An 18,368-nucleotide genomic window follows, 5' to 3' on the forward strand; every position below is an offset into this window, starting at 1 on the left:
GTTCCCCCGCCCCCGGTGTGATTAAAATCTGACTAAGTGGACTAAGCCCTCACTTTGCAAGACCTGAGCAAGGCTGATAATGATAGGACATATCGGAGGTCATTAATCCGTAGGGTCGCCATAAGTCGGAAGCGATTTGACGGCACTTAACGCGCATGCACACACACCACAAGCGGAAGGGTTTCACATAAAGGACAACCACTCTGAGACATTTCCCATGATCTGCTATGCAAGAATCGCAAGTAAAGAGGGCCCTTTGAGAATCCTGCTTCAAAACTTCAATTTCCCTGATAGCTTTTTGTGGAGCTGTCTGACAACCCAGTCTTAGGCAGACCTAGTTTAGTCTAAGGCCATTGGTTTCAGCGGTCTTTGACTGGAGAAACTGTGCCTAGGATTGTGCTGTGATTAAGACAGCCCTTTGTACAATATGGTGGAAAGTGCCATCAAGTTGTAGCCAACTTTTGGTAACCCTGTAGGGTTTTCAAGGCAAGAGACAAACAGAGGTGGTTTTGCCATTGCTTACCCCTGCAAAGCAACCCTGGGCTTCCTTGGTGGTCTCCCATCCAAGTACTGTCCAGGGCTGACCCTGCTTAGCTTCCGAGATCTGATGAGATTGGGCTAGCCTGGGCCATCCAGGTCGGAACAGAATGATATCATTAGAAGAGGACCAGACATGCAGGCCAGGCTCCCCAAAGCTCAGTAGAACTCAACAAGGTCAGGAAATCTGTGTTTTACTTTGCACCTCATTAGTGAGGTGTGAATTGCTTGGGATTAAGTGTCCATTACACCTTAAGGGCGGCATTCACGCTTCAGCCTCCCTGCCCAGGAGCTGTGAAGAAGGCGCATTAGTTAACTTTAGGTGCTTCTAATACATTACTTCTTGGAAACAGAGCTAAGGATCTTTCCAATGAGTAGGAAGAGAAATCCAGGTCTGAGGAAAGTCACCTAGTAGAATGTCCTTGTTTGCTCCTCAGGGATTTTTGGGGGGGAGGGGGAGGAGAGAACATGTTTGTGGAACATCAGGCAATTGATTTTCTTCTCTATAAACTGCCGCTTAATCATGTCACAGACAACATTGGATTTTCTTAGCACAGAATCTGTTTTCAACAGCAGAACCACCACATAGCCCCTGGGAATAAGAAGCACCCTGATCTACTGTAAAAGCGCTGAAATGTCAGCAACATTTAATTGATGTCCTTCCTACGCCGAGAGAATGTGTTTTTTAAGGCTTTTGTCAGTCCATGTTCCCTTGTATTACGTTTTGTCGGGAAGTGGAGATGGATCGTGGTGCGGCCTTTATCTCTCCACCCTTGATTAGAAGGAGAATGGCTTTCATTTCTGGGGAAAGGTCTTGGTTTTGGGACACATCTGCATGGAGAAGCCCACAGTGGGCAAACCTGGAGGGCCCGCTGAAGACATTGGTTCTCAGACTTTGTGAATCTGAACCCACTTCTAAACTTCCTCTACTTTTTAGGTCTTAACTTGCAAGGTCACTTCAGACTTCCCTCTCCCTCCCCAAAATAAAACAGGAAAGTCTCATCATTTTGCATGGATTGCATTTGTATTGCATTTTTCACTCTTAGTGTTTATAAATTTATCCCAATATTGAGCAACATGGCCATGCTGGACTTTTTTTTGTTTTTGTTTTGCTGTCAAGTCACAGCTGAATTATGGCGACCCTGTAGGGTTTTCAAGACAAGAGACCTTTGGAGGTGGTTTTCCATTGCTGTCCTCTGTGTAGTGACTGTGGACTTTCTGGTTGGTCTCCCATCCAAGTACCAACAAGGACTGACCCTGATTAGTGAACAAAATCTGATGAGATCGGGCAAACCCTGGCCATCCACATCAGGTTCCTTTTACAACTGGTGGTGGGAACTACCATCAATTCATAGCCAACTTATGACAACCCTGTAGGGTTTTCAAGGCAAGAGACTAACAGAGGTGGTTTGCTATTGCCTGCCTCTACATGGCAACCCTCATCTTCCTTGGTTGTCTCCCATCCAAATAGTCCTTGCCCCGGGATGTGGTGATGGCTGCCAACTTGGAAGGCTTTAAGAGGGGAGTGGACATGTTCATGGAGGAGAGGGGTATTCATGGCTACTAGCCAAAATGGATACTAGTCATGATGCATGCCTATTCTCTGCAGGATCAGAGGAGCATGCCTATTATATTAGGTGCTTTCAAAAACAGGCAGGATGGTGCTGCTGCAGTTTGCAAACCTGGTTTGCTGTCCTGATGGTTGCTTCCCTCCATGGCTTGCTTACGCCACACCCCAGGCGGCTCCTTCCTCGTGGCACACCCACAGTTTCTTTTCTCCCAGTGGGACAGGCATCGCCCAGGCAAACTCCTTAATTATCCGGGATCTATTCACAATGCCTGCTTTGTTAACGGCAGTTGTGTTTGGTCATGCTCCAGTCACCGTTATAGATAGCTGTTTTTTTTTAAAAAACGTGTACTGTCAGACCTGGCTAATCCATCTCGGTTTACGTGTCTGTCTGTGTCTCTCAGGCAGATTTAACTGTTAATCAGTGCGCTACTGTGGCAGGTATCCCCAGTGAGACAACCCTCGATTCCTCCACAGCCCTCTTAATTAGAAACTGATTGCAATTAATGGAGAGCGCCTGCATTTAAATGGCATTTAGAGATTAAGGATCATTTAGAAAGTAACCACATTAATAAAAACGTTAAGTCGGTCTAATGGGAGTATCTTTGCTCGTCTTTGATGAGTAAATGGTGATGAGACCTTGAGCCTCCCTGGAAGTACTACGGGAGTGTAAATCCAGTAGTTGTGGCTTTACACAGGAAAGCCGTTTGCCAAAAGAGTTGGTACTTCGGGCCATTCTTGGAAAGTTTCTTCCACTCTGCTGACAAACTGCCTTCTCCTTGTTCCTCTGATTAGCAAGAGACATGATAGAGGTCTATAAGATTATGCATGGTATGGAGAGAGTAGTCAGGGAGAAGCTTTTCTCCCTCTCTCATAACGCTAGAACGCAGGGTCATCTGCTGAAACTGGAGGGTCAGAGATTCAAAATTGATAAAGGGAGGTATTTCTTCACACAATGCATGGTTAAGTGGTGGAACTCCCTGCCCCAGGATGTGGTGATGGCTGCCAACTTGGAAGGCTTTAAGAGGGGAGTGGACACGTTCCTGGAGGAGAGGACTATCCCTGGCTATTAGTAAAAATGGATATTAGTCATGATGCATACCCATTCTCTCCAGGATCAGAGGAGCATGCCTATTATATTAGGTGCTTTCAAAAACAGGCAGGATGGTGCTGCTGCAGTTGTCTTGCTTGTGGGCTTCCTAGAGGCACCTGGTTGGCCACTGTGTGAACAGGCTGCTGGACTTGATGGACCTTGGCCTGATTCAGCATGGCCGTTCTTATGTTCTTAAAACTATTGGAGACTCCATTAGTTCTTGGCAATTTTAGATGTTGTTCATGGCAACCGTCGCATTCCCCTTTTTGTCACGGAGGCTTTCCATGTTTCCCATTCGCTCTGGCAAGATTTTTGCAGTTCTTTGTGCAAAACGCTGTCCTCTCACCTGCCTCTGCGAGGGCGAAGTGACTTTGAAGGAACGCCCAACCCCCGGCACAGCGCTAACAAGTTTTTGCATCTGGAATGAATTTGGTCCTTCCCATTGGGAGGTCTGCATCCTTGCACTGGTGTATCTTTGAGACAGGAAATTTCCAAGCCCAGGGCAGCTGGTCTTGGCACGTGCTGGAGAACGAACAGGCTTGGGCCTGGATGCGGACATCAGCACAATATGCGGTGGGGCTCTGCAGACATTTCATTAGCAGGTTCTTCGGTATGGGAGGTTCTGCTAGGGGTGATTCATGCAGTGCAGGGCTGAACGGAAATAAAACCCACACATGCAGCAGGGCTAGGGCGCTTATACATGCACACATGAACACATGAAGCTGGCTTATACTGAACCGGTCCATCAAAGGGAGCCAGCGTGGTGTAGTGGTTAAGAGCAGTGGTTTGGAGAGGTAGATTCTGATCTGGAGAACCAGGTTTGATTCCCCACTCCTCCATATGAGCGGCGGATGCTAATCTGATGAACTGGATTTGTTTCCCTCGCTCCTACACATGAAGCCAGCTGTGTGACCTTGGGATAGTCACACTCTCTCAGCCTCACCTGTTGGGGAGGGGAAGGGAAGGTGATTGGAAGCCGCTTTGATTCTTCCTTAAGTGGTAGAGAAAGTCGGCATATACAAACCAACTCTTCTTCTTCTTCAAAGTCAGTATTGTCTTCTCAGACCGGCTCTCCAGGGTCTCAGGCAGAGGTCTTTCACATCACCTACTCGCCTAGTCCCTTTAACTGGACATGCCAGGGATTGAACCTGGAATGTTCTGCATGCCAAGCTGATGCTCTACAAACTGAGCCACAGCCCCTCCCCAACACGGGTACACAGGTGGGCTCTGTTGGTTTGGGTGCCCGGATCACAGCTTGGATGGGTAGTAGGCTTTGTATGCTGTGTGTGTGGACTTTTGGGTGGGGAGGACAGCAGGGCACACAGCTATGCTTCTGACCCCCCGATCCTGTGCATACTGGTAACATGGGATGAAATTTGGGACGTGTTATATAGGCCTTTTATGCAGGGACGTTTCCCTGCAATCATCCCTGCCAACTGTTTCAGGGCTTCCTTTTGATTATGCATGCCTTTCCCGCCTGTTACAGGTCGTGCCTGTGTTTTCCAGATGCTGTTTAAGCCAGAATCTGGAAAATGAGAGCAAAATGCGTGGGGGGAGTGAGGCGACTTCTGACGGGCGGAAAAGGCCTGCAGAATCAAAAGGAAGCTCCCAAAGCTGTCGGCAGGAGTGACCACGGGGAAACGTCCCTGCATAAAAGGCCATAGTTTCCTGGATAGCCCAGACTGGCCTGATCTCATCAGATGTCAGAAATAGGGTCAGCTCTGGTTAGTACACTGATGGGAGATCCCCAAAGAAGTCCAGGGTTTCTACATAGAGGCAGGCACCGTCAAACCACCTCTGTTCATGTCTTGTCCTGTCCTGGATGGCCCAGGCTAGCCTGATCTCATCAGATCTCGAAAGCTGTGCAGGGTCAGCCCTGGTATTAATTGAATGGGAGACCACCAAGGAAATCCAGGGTTGCTTCGTAGAGGCAGGCAATGGCAAATCACCTCTGTTCATGTCTTGTCCTGTCCTGGATGGCCCAGGCTAGCCTGATCTCATCAGATCTCAGAAGCTAAGCAGGCTCAGCCTGGTTAGTACTTGGACGGGGGACTGCCAAGGAAGTCCAGGGTTTCTGTGCAGAGGAAGGCAATGGCAAACCACTTCTGCTCATCTCTTGCCTTGAAAACCCCATGAAGGGTCACCATAAATGGGCTGCGACTTGACAGGGGAAAAAAGGCAATTGGTGGTAATACTGTGAATTTGTTATCTTCACACCAGGGCTTTCTTAGTAATGGTTTCGGGAAAAGAAAAGAGACCCGCACATGTGGGGTTTTCCCCCCCTCCTGTGATTGGGAGACAAGGTCTAAACACGTGGTGTGTGAATGTCAAGGGATCCTCTTTCCCTGTCCCGCACACCAGTGAAAGTTTGACATTGTAAGCAAAAAGTATGAGCTGGTCAGAGCAAGCCAAGATATGTTGTGCCAGTGTCTTGGACAACGTTAACACCAACTGAGGATGGGGCTAATAAAATAGCATAGAACAAAGTCGGTGACAAGGGCTGCAAAGGAGTGACTCGGGGGCTCAGCAATAATGTGTTTAGACAATTTTATTTATTCATTCATTTATTTATTTACTGCATTTATATCCCGCCTTTTCCCCAATGGGGACTCAAAGCTGCTTACATCTTTCTCCTCTCCTCCATCTTATCCTCACGATAACCCTGTGAGGTAGGTTAGGCTGACCTACCCTGTGAGCTTCCCTGGAAGAGTGTGGTTTTGAACCTGGGTTTCTCAGATCCTTGTCCGACAATTTAACCGCTAAGCCACATTGGCTCTTACGCACTCTAACTACTACACCATGTGCTACGATACCACATAGGGGGAAATCTCCGACCCAGTCAACAACATTAACACACGTTTCATCAACCCAGTGTTCTAGACCAGAAATTTGGACCCCCAATATCACTGAAAATCTTTTCCTAGGAATGTACTTTTTTTTTTTTAATTTCCATTTTTCTTTTTTAAAAAGTATGCTGGCCTAGATTGGAGACCGAGCCCTGGCTGCAGCTAAACCCCGAAATCACATTTGCTGTTTTGGTGAAATGTCATCTCAAGACTTGTTTGGCTCCATCCAGCTTGCGGTAAATTGTTGTTTAGCGCTCTGTCTTGAGTTAGGGGTAGAACAGTTCCATAGAAACCCGAGACCCTTGTCGAGGCCGGCTCTTATCCTCAAACCGACTCGCATTTGTGAGGAAGGAGCAGACCTCGAAAAGGGTCTTGCTGAGTCCCGTCGCGTTTTATAATAAGGGGAAACGGCCAAAAGGATGAACCCCTAACAGATGGGGGGAATGTTTTGGCTCCGTGTTCTTTACTTTAAAATATATATATATATATCTAAAAACGATTTTCCTGTATGATAGGAGCCCTCTGAAATTTCATTTCCTCCTGAGAATTCCTGGACCAATTAATCGCTGTAATAAATTAGCTGGGCGCAGCTTCAAGGAGGCGAGGTAGCTGAGGCTAATTATGAAGCACGGAGCGCTGGCAGCAGACATATGGCTTTTCTTCATAATAGTTATATATCAACAGAGCGTCCCCTTCTCTGCCAGGGCCTGCGTTTCTTTCGCTGAGATGTCGGAAGCACGCTGGCCTGTCCTGCTCCGCAGTCTCTCTCTCTCCGTCTCCCTCTCTGGCAGCCGAAACAAGGCCTGTCACATCACAAACAACTTCTTAATATACACATCTGGCGTTGGCAGTTGGACCAACTTCATAAGAGCACATGATCATCATTCATTACAAGATTAAAAAATACCCCGTGGCATCACTGATGTTTTTAAACTTTGATCTCCCGCCGTCGTGATTCATCTCGGTTATAAAACTCGCTCTTTAAAGGAACACAGAGGACGACTTATTAGAAAGCCTTCATCCTAAGCAGCGTAAACACAAAATGGTTTCGTATCTTGACAGGACGTCAGTCATCCGGGCTGCCAGCTTATTGGTTTAAGACGTGACATCATGCTGAGGATCCTGAATTTGTACGGCTTGTTTATAGGCGAGGCACTCTGACCTCCTCTTGGCAAGCCAGCCGGGGGGGGGGGGGGGACAAATGGGGCTTCGTTTTCGTTGGCAAGCGGGAGCGGCAGGTTTACTCGCCCACGGATTCGAGTTTCATGTTCACAAGGGCTGACCTCAAGGTCGCCTCTTCTCTGGGAGTTTTGGCCACCTGTGCTGAAAAAACCCTCTTGGTTTTTTCAGGATTTCACATCCCACATGAACTAGTGTGGTGTCGTGGTTAAGAGCAGTGGTTGGAGCGGTGGAGTCTGATCTGGAGAACCGGGTTTGATTCCCAGCTCCTCCCCATGAGTGGCGGAGGCTAATCTGGTGAACTGGATTTGCTTCCCCACTCCTACACACGAAGCCAGCTGGGTGACCTTGGCAAGTCACAGCTCTGTGAGAGCTCTCTCAACCCCACCTACCTCTCAGGGTGTCTGTTGTGGGGAGGGGAAGGGAAGGTGATTTTAAGCTGGCTTGATTCTCCCTTAAATGGGCGAGGAAGTCGGCATATAACAACCAACTCTTCTTCTTCACATGAGGTTGCTTCACACTGAATCAGCCCATTGGTCCATCAAGCTTGGTATTGTCTACTCTCAGGTTTCCCAGCATAGTGCCTGTGGGCGCCATGGTACCCCCTGATACCTTTCCTGTGCCTGGCAGCTGTTTTTAAAAAGCGGGGGAGGGAGATCACCTGCTATTACAACTGATCTCCAGCCGATATAAATCAATTCAGCTGGAGAAAATGGCCGCTTTAGCAATTGGACTCTATGGCATTGAAGTCCCTCCCCTCCCCAAACCCCGCCCTCCTCAGGCTCCACCCCAAAATTGAGAGGAGCTGTGCGTGGGTTGGGGAGATGAGGCTTTGGCAAAGAAAAGCTCTCGACCTTATTATTCAGCGAAACACACCTTGCCCATTGGGAGTCTGAAAGGGCTGTTGTCAGCATTTCAAACCTGGGAGAGAGGTTGCCGGCTGATGCACCTCCCCAAAGCCCACACTTCTCAGGCTCCACCCCCAAAACCTCCAGGTATTTCCCAACCCGGAGCTGGCAACCCTACCTGGGACTTTCTGCGTGCCAAGCAGGTACTCCAGCACTGACCTACAGCCCCATCCATTTGCTTCTTTAGGCTTCATATTAGGCTAATGCCTAGATGGGGTACTTCCAGGTCATTTTGCAGATTACACTTGGAAGCGCGCACCTCAGATACTTTCTGATGCCCCTGAAAAACGTAGCACAAATGCAAGCCAATAACGTATATAACACAAGTAGACCCAGGGATCATAAATGGACTGCACCTCCATCGTGGGTTCATCTGGTAGGTCAAGCCCAGGTTTTAAATCTCTGCACAATGTGTGAAATCATGCCCCCCACCCCCGATTTTGAAGGCTCCAAGTTTGAACGGGATCCTGTTACAAAATTTGGCCAGTTATTTTTAATGAACACTGCGCTCACGTGAAATAAATTGCCTTATCTCCTTTGCAGAAGGGACTCAAGGGAAAATGTTTTCCTTTTGTGTTGCTCACGTAGTCTTTGGGGTGCAGGGATACCTTCCCCACCTGTTTTCCACCAGTAGGATCATGTCAAGGGAATGTAGAAAGCCCCCCCCCCCAGATTTCCTCTTCCTGATTTCTGGAAAGGAAGTTGTGGTTCTCTCGCTCTAGTAATAGCAGAGGTTGCAGAAGAGGACTGTTATTGGGCAAATATCTTTCCAGACAGAGGGTTCCTTATCAGATTCATTATCACCCTAGCAGGAATGGAAGTCAACAGTAGGCTGTGTTTAGCTGAATCATCTATTTTGTGGGAATGTGCAACATGTAGATCCAACCCTCCTGGCTGTCCCTTATTCTTTTCTGATGGAGCAGGTTCTGTTCTCCCGTCCTGTTGCTCCTCTAGCTCAAATTTGGAACAATTTGCTCTTGTTGGGCACTGTGAAATACCTGCAGAAACAAGCTTATTTCTGATCTGCTGCAAAGCCTTCCAAGTAATCCTTTTATAACAACAAAAATTCAATCCTGCTAAAATCGGCACTAAACAAGATTTGGAAAGGGAGCAAGAAGGTGTCTTTTCCCACGTTTCATCCCATCCAAGAGTTTTGTTATGTGGGCTGTTTAAAACAAATCAAATAAGGTCCGTATTAATTCTGTTTTAGATAAAATTTTCACCCTTGAAAATTGTTGTTTTCAAACCTGTCTTTGCAGCCATTCCGAAAGCTACTTCCATCCATCCATCCGTCTGTCCATCCATCCATCTCTCTCTCTCCATCCATCTCTTTCTCTATCCATCCATATCTCTCCATCCATCTCTATCTGTCCATCCGTCTTCCTCTCTATCCACCTGTCTGCCTCTTTATCTCTCTGTCTCTATTTCTCTGTCTCCCTCTATCTGTCTATCCCTCTATCCTCTATCTATCTTGAGTGAGAGCTTCTTACCACAGTATACAGTAGCAGTTTTCATCTGGAGGCTGCTACTAAAATCCTAAGATTTTGCTTTTTGTTTGATGAAAACACTGAAAAGTGGGCTTTGCAAAAGTACCCTTTATTGCTCATTGGCAGGCGTGAAGATAGTTTCAGAGGGAAGCCAGGTTGGTCTGCTGTAGAACAGCTAGATTTGAGTCCAGCCACACCTTGGAGAACTAGATTTCTAGAGTATGAGCTTTGAAGAGTCAAAGCTCCCTTCATCAGAATGAAGGGAGCTTTAACTCTCAAAAGTTTATACCCTAAAAATGTTGTTGGTTTCTGTGGTGCCATTGGCTCAAATCTACACATGAAGCTGCCTTATATTGAATAAGACCCTTGGTCCATCAAAGTCAGTATTGTCTACTCAGACTGGCAGCAGCTCTCCAGGATCTTGGTTTGGGTACTGTTTGATATCTTGGTTGTGAATTGCTACGGGAACCACTTTGCCTTATGTGGAACATATTGACCCCCACCCCCATCAAGTTCATGCTGACTTATGGCGACCCTGTAAGGTTTTCCAGGCAAGAGACATTCAGAGGTGGTTTGCCATTGCCTGCCTCTGCATAGCAACTCTGGGCTTCCTTGGTGGTCTCCCATCCCAGTACTAACTGGGCTGAACCTGCTTAGCTTCTGAGAGCCGATGAGATCGGGCTAGCCTGGGTCATCCAGGTCAGGGCATAGTTAGATTTACCAGGAAAAAAATGAATTTAATCAGAGATCTAGAACAGTGGTTCCCAACCTTTTTTTGGCCACACCCCACCTAAGCATCTATAAAATCCTGATTGCCCCCCCCCCCCGGTGACATTGTCACCAGCTGACCGCTGGGTACATTCTGATTTTAATTTTTAAAATGTGTATGTCACAATATATATTTATATACTGTATATGAGGCCCCTAGAACCATAAGAAATGCAAAAAATTCACTGTTAATAACTCATTCTCGAATTGCCCCCCTTAAAAATCAAATTGCCCCCCTGTGGGGCGTGTGCCCCACGTTGGGAATGTGAATAGGTGATACAGTAAACCTATTTGTGGCGTGTGCTAGATTGAGATAGATTGAAAATGTGAAAGAATCAAAATGAACTACGATGGGCTGGTAGACAGGAAGTGATGTAGTGGTTAGAAGCGGCGGACTCTAATCTGGTGAACCGGTTGGTTTCCCCACTCCTCCACATGAAGCCAGCTAGGTGACCTTGGGCTAGTCACAGTTTTCTTCGAACTCTCTCAGCCCCACCTATCACACGAGGTGTTTGTTGTGAGGAAGGGAAGGTGATTGTAAGCTGCTTTGAGACTCCTTAAAGGTAGAGAAAATCGGGGAATAAAACCCAACTCATTTTCTTCTAAATGTGAAGCACAGAACAGTAGAAATAAGATACAAGTTCACAGGGAAGGAAGAGAGGTGAGGCAAGAGCTCTTCGGAAAAAAAGATTTAGCGGTATTGGTGGATAGGATCAGAGGAAGATTTTCTGCTACAGAGGAAGAGGCCTCGCTTTTTGGCATTCAACCTGACATGATCCTATAGCTCTAAAGTTCAGTTCAGACTAGCATTATTAAAGAGGAATTCCCTTAATTCCTCTTTACCCAGTTTCTCCCTGAAATCAAATAATCAATTTCTTTTCCTTTATTAAGGAATTTGGAGTCTGTTTCTGATCAGTTCCATTTTGATCAGTAGTGAAATTCATAGAGACAATGGGCAGGAAGAAAGGCTCTGTGAAATGTCAGAATTCCATTTTGCAGATGCTTAGAGGCAAGCCATGTTTTGTCTTCATCTCCTACTGCTAGACTACCCTGTGTTGTGTATTATTAAAAAAAAAAAACCCTGCTGGAACTGAAATTATAAAAGGGGTGCACAGAGCTGTAACAGAAAACTGCAAAGAGAACTCAGAATTATATTCATTCTTTTGAATGAGAAAAAGAGAGTAAAAGGAATCACTTCCTATCTCTAAAAAAAGCAAATTTCAGAGAAAGAAATTCAATTCCCCATCACAATGCTAGTTCAGATATCTTGTAGAAGCATGATTGAATTAAACAAAAGTTGCTTCCACATGGAAAGCGCGTAGGGTTGCCAGGTCCCTCTTCGCCACTGGCGGGAGGTTTTTGGGACGGAGCCTGAGGAGGGAGGGATTTGGGGAGGGGAGTCCAATTGCCAAAGCGGCCATTTTCTCCAGGTGAACTGATCTCTATTGGCTGGAGATCAGTTGTAATAGCAGGAGATCTCCAGCTAGTACCTGGGGGTCGGCAACCCTAAAAGCGTGGGAACATGGCAAAGAGTGTTTGATGTCATGTGAATGCTCCAGAAAATAGAACTGCAGTATGGCAGCCAAGGTGGAGCATCACTTGTGTTTTCTGGAGCATTCATATGACGTCATACACCCTTTTTCAATGTTTCCGCGCTTTCCACTGCTTTCCTGTGGTTTGGTATGGACTGGGGAAACTTGCTGTCAAAACATTTTTGCATGTTGTGTGGAGGGAGAGGTGTGCATTTTAGCAGGTGCTGCCCATGTAGGTGCCATTAACCTTGACCTGCCCTTCCCATGGCCACAATTTCCCCCCCAACACCTGTGAGAGCTTTCTTGGGCTTTGAAAAAAACAACGGTGCTGGCTATATTGCTGTGACATTATATTAGTCTATTCCTTGTCGTACGTGCCAGTGTTCCAGCCTCAGAAACATTCAGGCCACTTTCACGCTACCTTTTTAAACCAGTCATTATCCGTTGCTGGCCAGATTCCTTGTAAAGCGACACGGGGACGGAGGTTTTAGACAACTTTCTAAACTCTATTTATGAGCTGTATCTGAGGCGCTTTGCCCGTTTCGAACTTCGCCCCGTTTCCCCCTGCCCCTTTTGCAGCACATTCTGTTTTATTTTTTGAACCTTCTAACTGTTGCGCTATAGCGCTAGATCACTATAGCAATTCCATGTTGTATTGCCAACATTCAGTTGCTCGCTGAATGCTGGCAATATAGCATTGAATTGCTATATTGGTCTAGTGCTATAGCTCAAAAGTTGGAATGTGTGTGTTTTTTTTTTTTTAAACCAAAATAGAATGTGCTCTAAAAAAGTGCAGGGGGAAAGGCAGCTCTTTCAGAAGTGCCACAGACATTTCAAACACCACACTACATTACATTACATTAAAACTTTATTAAGGTCCACGACCAGCACAAAAACAAGTCCAGGGAATAAACAAAAGGAATAAGATGCATATACAACTAAACTCATGTAGCAACTTCCGACAAACATGGTATATACCAAACACAAACTACAGGATAAACATAACCTATAAACCTATAAACAAATTTACAATTTGAAAATCTCCTTGACAAATACTAAAAATTTAAATCCTACCCAGAAACTTTAAAACTCTTATCACTCTTTATGTCAAAAGGCCCTTTTTTCTTTTTCTAAAATTACAAACTTGGGTACAAAATCGAGCAACCAGCCGAGTTGTATGATGATTCTTGTCTGAAAGAAAATATTCAAGTTTAATTTGATTAGATCTCCCAGGGAACCTGTCCAGCAATGGCCCAATAGTTTCGCTACTGCAATCCAGAAGTGCAAAGTACGCCTGAAAATGGAAGAAAGGAGTTTTTTTTTTTTTTTTTTTTAAACCCCGATACTCTGTCCCACTTTGCCAACAGGGCAAAGCGGTTTTGTTTGAAAAGGTAAATAAAATACGTTAGCAGCCCGGAGCCAAAATGATTGTGTCTGAAATGACACAAAAATCCATTAACAACCGGCAGCTAACGCGTCACAAAGTCTGTTTGAAAGGGGCCTCCGTTTCTTTCTGTGTCTGTCTTTCTCCCCAACTTCCTTCAGTGCAGGGAGGCAGAAGGGTCAGCCTGGTGGCTGGTGGAATGTGCTCATGAACACAACAGTTTTAAATCTCCCCATCAATTTTTTTTTTCTTAGTGCCTGCCCGTCAGGACCTGGGCCAAGCAGGAAATGACACATTGAGAGGCATTTGCGTTGTGCAACATTTTGTGGGCCTGATGCAAGGGGAAACACTGCCTGTTTAAGCCGGCTGTGCCTGACAAACAGCATGATAGCAGTTTTAGTCATAGATGCATGCATAACGCATCAGAGAGCTAATCCCTTAACGTCTCTTAGGGAGAAATTATCCCTGCATTTGAAACAAGGCTGCGCTTCCTTTGTCTGGCGCTCAGAACCCCTTTTCTCTCTTAACAGAAGCTTACTTATCCCATTAGGGCCTGATATAGTGTAGACATCAACGTATGTAATTCTCAACATACCCCATCTGTGGATACTTAAATAGTCATACCAAACTGACTGGATTGGGGCCACTGAGTGCTGAATTTACAGTAGGTGGCAATGCGACAGTAAGGAAGAAGAAGAAGAGTTTGCTTTTATATGCCAACTTTCTCTACCACTTAAGGGAGAATCAAACCAGCTTACAATCACCTTCCCCACAACAGACACCCTGTGAAGTAGGTGGGGCTGAGAGAGTTCAAAGAGAGCTGTGACTAGCCCAAGGTCACCCAGCTGGCTTCATGTGGAGGAGTGGGGAATCAAACCCGGTTCTCCAGATTAGAGTCCACCGCTCCAAACCACCGTTCTTAACCACCGCACCACGCTGGCTCCCTACTGAGGATGCATTTCATGCCGGACAGCGTTAAAAATACTGTTTCAAGATGCATCCTTACAGTTCCCTCTGGGGAGGGTTTACTCAGTTTGAACAAAGCAGAAGATACACTTTTCAGGCAATCAGTTGATAGTGCTATAAAACGGCAGTTGGTCCTCATTTGCCGCTCGGGATCCAGATGTCTCTCTTACGGCACCACTTCTGTTGTGGGGGATGTTGCAGTTGCTTCAGACCTCGGGATTATTGCTGGGAAAATATGGTTCCCTGCCCAGATGTCAGGCACCATGTTGAACAGATAATGGCCGCCTGTGTGTGTCTTTGGCAACCGTTGGATGGTGCCTGTGATACCATTCCCTCGCACGACTGTGCCACGTTGCAAACCTTTTTCTTTGAAAGTTCTGTCCCTCATCCAGATAAAAGATTGTGCTAGGAGAGGTGGTGTATCCCCTTCTTTGGGTGGAATCTGGCATTGGCTTGGGGTTGTTGTTTTTTTACGCTTAAGCAACACAAAGCCCATTATTCTGCCTACTTGGCCTAGCTGCCGAAGAATATTTACATGATTCTTTAATTTCCCTTGACAGTTGTGTGGTCCCTGTCTAAAGTTGGCAACTCTGGGTTGGGAAATTCCTGGAGATTTGGGAGTGGAGCCCTAGGGAGGATGGGATTTGGAGAGATTAGGGACCTCAGTGGGGTATAATGCCATAGAGTCCACCCTCCAGAGCAGCCATTTTCTCCAGGGGAACTGATGTCTGTTGTCTGGAGATCAGTTGTAGTTCCAGGAGATTTTCAGGTCCCACCTGGAGGTTGGCAACCATGTCTCTGGTGGCAGGGCCTGTGTTCAGACACTTATGTGACTTGGTTTACAAAGAAAAAAGGATTGTCTCCTTTACCTGCTGCCAGGTCTCTGCCACTACTGCAAGGAGTCTCCCATAATCTCTTGAGAGAGATGTTGTGCTTTAGGTGCCGGATAAGGGCTAGCCTGAGGAAGGGTAAAACCTGAAGCAAAGCTTTCAGAAAGAAATTAGTAGGGTTTCCAACCTCCAGGTACTAGTTGGAGATCTCCTGCTATTACAACTGATCTCCAGCCGACAGAGATCAGTTCCCCTGGAGAAAATGGCTGCTTTGGCAATTGGACTCTATGGCATTGAAGTCCCTCCCCTCCCAGACCCCGTGCGCCTCAGGCTCCACCCCAAAAACCTCCCGCTGGTTGCGAAGAAGGACCTGGCAGCCAGATGTATTAGAATAAATTAATTTGTTCAGTAGGACAATGAGAGAGTAGCAGCTGCAGCCTTCTGCTGTGTCCTGTTGGCTGTTGTTTCATAGATTTTTTTAAAGAACAGTGTCTTTTGTCACTCCATGTGGCTGACGGGTGTAGGACTATCGGGGGTGGAACAGCACACATGGCTGACTTCCTGCTTTCAGTGCAGCGCTGGCTTTTGGAGGGATGCTCTGGCTCTTCTGACTATGTACTTCAGTGTTGAACCAGGAACGCATCTGGATGGCCTCTTTATCATTGTCATCTCTAGCAAATGCTGGCCATTCTCAGTCTGGGCTTAGTGGCAGGGTTGCCAGGCCCTTCCCTGTGCCTCCAATCAGCTGGCCGGCGGGGGGATTTACCAGCAGCAAAGAGAGGCCTAGGCCTGCATCACTGACAATGCAGCAATGTCACTTTTGGCATGCACCAAAGTGATGTGGTTGTGTTGCCGGCAATGCAGGATTCTCTGGTATTTGGTTCAAAAACTCTATGGCGGAAATGACTTCTACCATTGAGTTTTTGCCCAGACGTCCCCCCCCCATTGCCAGTGATGTCATGATATCATTTCCAGTGTGAGCCATAAGTGACATTATTAGCAACGCCATCCTAGGCCTCTCTTCGTTGCTGGTAAGTCCCCCCCCCCCCACTGCCGTGGCTATAACAGTAGGCTTGCCAGGCCCCATAGCTCCACCGGCGGGAACTTTCCGAGGCTGCGGCTGTGGCGCACAGCCCGCGCAACGTGCCTATATCATTTCCGACGGGGACACTCTAGCGATCTCGGCCAAAACTCTATGGTTTCCATAGAGTTTTATCCGAGATTGCCAGAGTGTCCTAGTCACTGTCAGGTTTACCCGAAAGTGATGCGCGCACACACACAGTGCCTGCCGGCCATCAGCTGGCCGGCGGGCAGGCCGGTGGATCGGCAGGATTTTACCCGCCACCACCGGGCACTTGGCAACCCTGTGTAACAGGCACTCTAGTGTTGCCAGGTCCCTCTTTGCCACTGGTGGGAGATTTTTGGGGCAGAGCCTGAGGCCAACATTTACTTCAAATTGAACAGGAACTTTCTTCCCTACTTCTAACTGACTCTGCTTGTCCTATAACTAACGAAATTATTCCTAACTTTTCTAAGTTGCAAATGTAGCTTCATGTGTTTCTAGGGGAATTGGAGTTGCCAACTCTGGGTTGGGAAATACCTGGAGATTTGAGGAGTGGAGGGACCTCAGCGGGGTATAATTTCATAGAGTCCACTCGCCAAAGCGGCCATTTTCTCCAGGGGAACTGACCTCTATTGCCTGGATATCAGCTGTTATTCCAGGAGCTCTCCAGGCCTCACCTGGACTCAGCCCTCTCCTCTTTTAGATGTCTCCCCCGCTATTCGAACTCACTTCCCAACTGCCATTTACCTTCCCCTCTCACCCAATCCTGGCTGAGTAACTCCGTTCCATCCAATCAGCTCAAAGCTCCTTTTCGATTGGTAATTGTTATCCAATAGAAAGCAAGCCAGCGTGGTGTCGTGGTTAAGAGTGGTGGCCTCTGAACTGGAGAACCCGGTTTGATTCCCCACTCCTCCACATGACCGGCGGGCGGAGGCTAATCTGGTGAACTGGATTTGTTTCCCCACTCCTCCTACACATGAAGCCAGCTGGGTGACCTTGGGCTAGTCACACTGTCTCAGCCCCAACTCCTTCACAGGGTGCCTGTTGTGGGGAGGAGAAGGGAAGGTGATTGTAACCCAGCTTGAGTCTCCCTTAAGTGGTAGAGAAAGCCTTCTTCTTCTTCTTCTTCTTCTTCTTCTTCTTCTTCCTTCTCTCCCTTCTTCTTCCTTCTCTCCCTTCTTCTTCCTTCTCTCCCTTCTTCTTCCTTCTCTCCCTTCTTCTTCTTGTTCTTCTTCTTCCTTCTCTCCCTTCTTCTTCTTCCTTCTCTCCCTTCTTCTTCTTCTCTCCCTTCTTCTGCACAAACTCCTCTTTTTTGCATCTTGTGTTTCTTGTGTGTATAAAACCCACTTTCAGTCCCTACAACGTTATCTTCACATTGTCACACTGCTGTGCGCTCCCGCCCTCCCCCCCACAAGATATAGTTGTTGCCAGGTCAGTAGTAATACAGGAATGACAGTAGTTTTTTCACATGGCATTTTGCTCCAGGGTGCAACTCTGCATTCACGTATGTCTGTAACAAATTGTGGCTTTGTGCCGCCATGGGTGAAATAAGAAGGCCTGCGATATCCCTAAGTTGCATACAATCATTGTCTGAAACAAAAGCATTCTGCCAGCATGTATGCATGAAACGGACCAGAGTTTTTTCGAAGACAAGATTTCTGGTACCCAGACCAATTCATGTTGTGCTTTTATAGCACACATAAAGCTGCATAAATAAGGGGAAAGCCTCAGGGGCCGTTCTTTCAGTTGCTGGCATGTTGCACAAGAACTTTCCTTGAGAAACCTGAACGTGGACATTTGGAGGTGCGTAAAGTAGAAAGATTAAGTGATATATTAGCTGCTGTCTTCAAGTACCACCAAGCAATATAAGCGTCACTGCATAGAGGCAGGCAACAGCAAGCCACCTCTCAATGTCTCTTACCTTGAAAACCCTCAGGCTTTCAAGTCGCTTTTGTTCTGGCTCGTTTGGAGTTTTTATAACAGTAGGACAGCATTTTGAGATGGGGTTTGGCACATGGGCTTATGGCTGAGGATGATCTGGATGCTTCCAGTAGGGCTGGGGTTGCCAACCTCAAGGGGAAGACTGGATATCTCCTGGAATTACAACTGATCTCCAGAGATCAGTTCCCCTGAAGAAAATGACTGCTTTGGAGGGTGGCCTCTATGGAATTATACCCTGCTGAGTTGTTTCCCCTGCCCAAACCCCAC

General features: G+C 46.8%; 1 protein-coding gene across 4 annotated transcripts in view; it reads left to right on the plus strand.

The window, feature by feature from the left end:
- The window catches only part of RUNX2 (RUNX family transcription factor 2), a 292,808-nt gene that overhangs the window by 130,343 nt on the left and 144,097 nt on the right, over positions 1-18,368 (plus strand). The window lies entirely within an intron of this gene.

Source organism: Euleptes europaea, chromosome 10 (assembly GCF_029931775.1).
Source record: "Euleptes europaea isolate rEulEur1 chromosome 10, rEulEur1.hap1, whole genome shotgun sequence".
Classification (NCBI taxonomy): Eukaryota; Metazoa; Chordata; class Lepidosauria; order Squamata; family Sphaerodactylidae; genus Euleptes; species Euleptes europaea.